The sequence below is a fragment of the Aphanomyces invadans genome (assembly GCF_000520115.1).
Source record: "Aphanomyces invadans strain NJM9701 unplaced genomic scaffold supercont1.17, whole genome shotgun sequence".
Lineage (NCBI taxonomy): Eukaryota > Oomycota > Saprolegniomycetes > Saprolegniales > Verrucalvaceae > Aphanomyces > Aphanomyces invadans.
The window spans coordinates 997,783-998,273 of NW_008580162.1; positions in this window are offsets into that span (position 1 = coordinate 997,783).

Consider the following 491-nt stretch of genomic DNA (forward strand, 5'->3'; position numbering starts at 1 on the left):
ATGGTGAATGTTGGGTTGGGAGAGAGGAGATCGCGTGGGATCACCTTAGCAGTGTTGACGGTCCTCACCAAGGTCGGTCGGGCCAGGCGGGGCCGCCAAGATGAAGGGGCTGGTGCCCTCAAAGTTGTTGGGCTGGAGGGCAGCTGGCGCATGGTCGTCGTCGGTCACAAGACACGCAGACTCTTTGTCGACACGAACACAAGCTAGGTTGGCAAGGGTGGCGTCGCCAGAGTCATGCAGCTCCAGAAGAGTCGCCAGGACGCGCCATAACTCGGAGCCCAATTGTGTCGTCAAAAGGACAGCAGCGATTGTGTTAGATGAGAGACTGCGTGGTCCGCGATGCATCGCAATGACATCGACAGTGCACCATCGACGCGCGGGTCATAGTCATGCCGAACGTTTTGGTGTAGAGATGGTCAAAGGACGAGTTACCGCCCCAAGTCGCGCGTAGCCAGCGGTGGACAAACCGTTGGCGAATGAAATACTCAAAG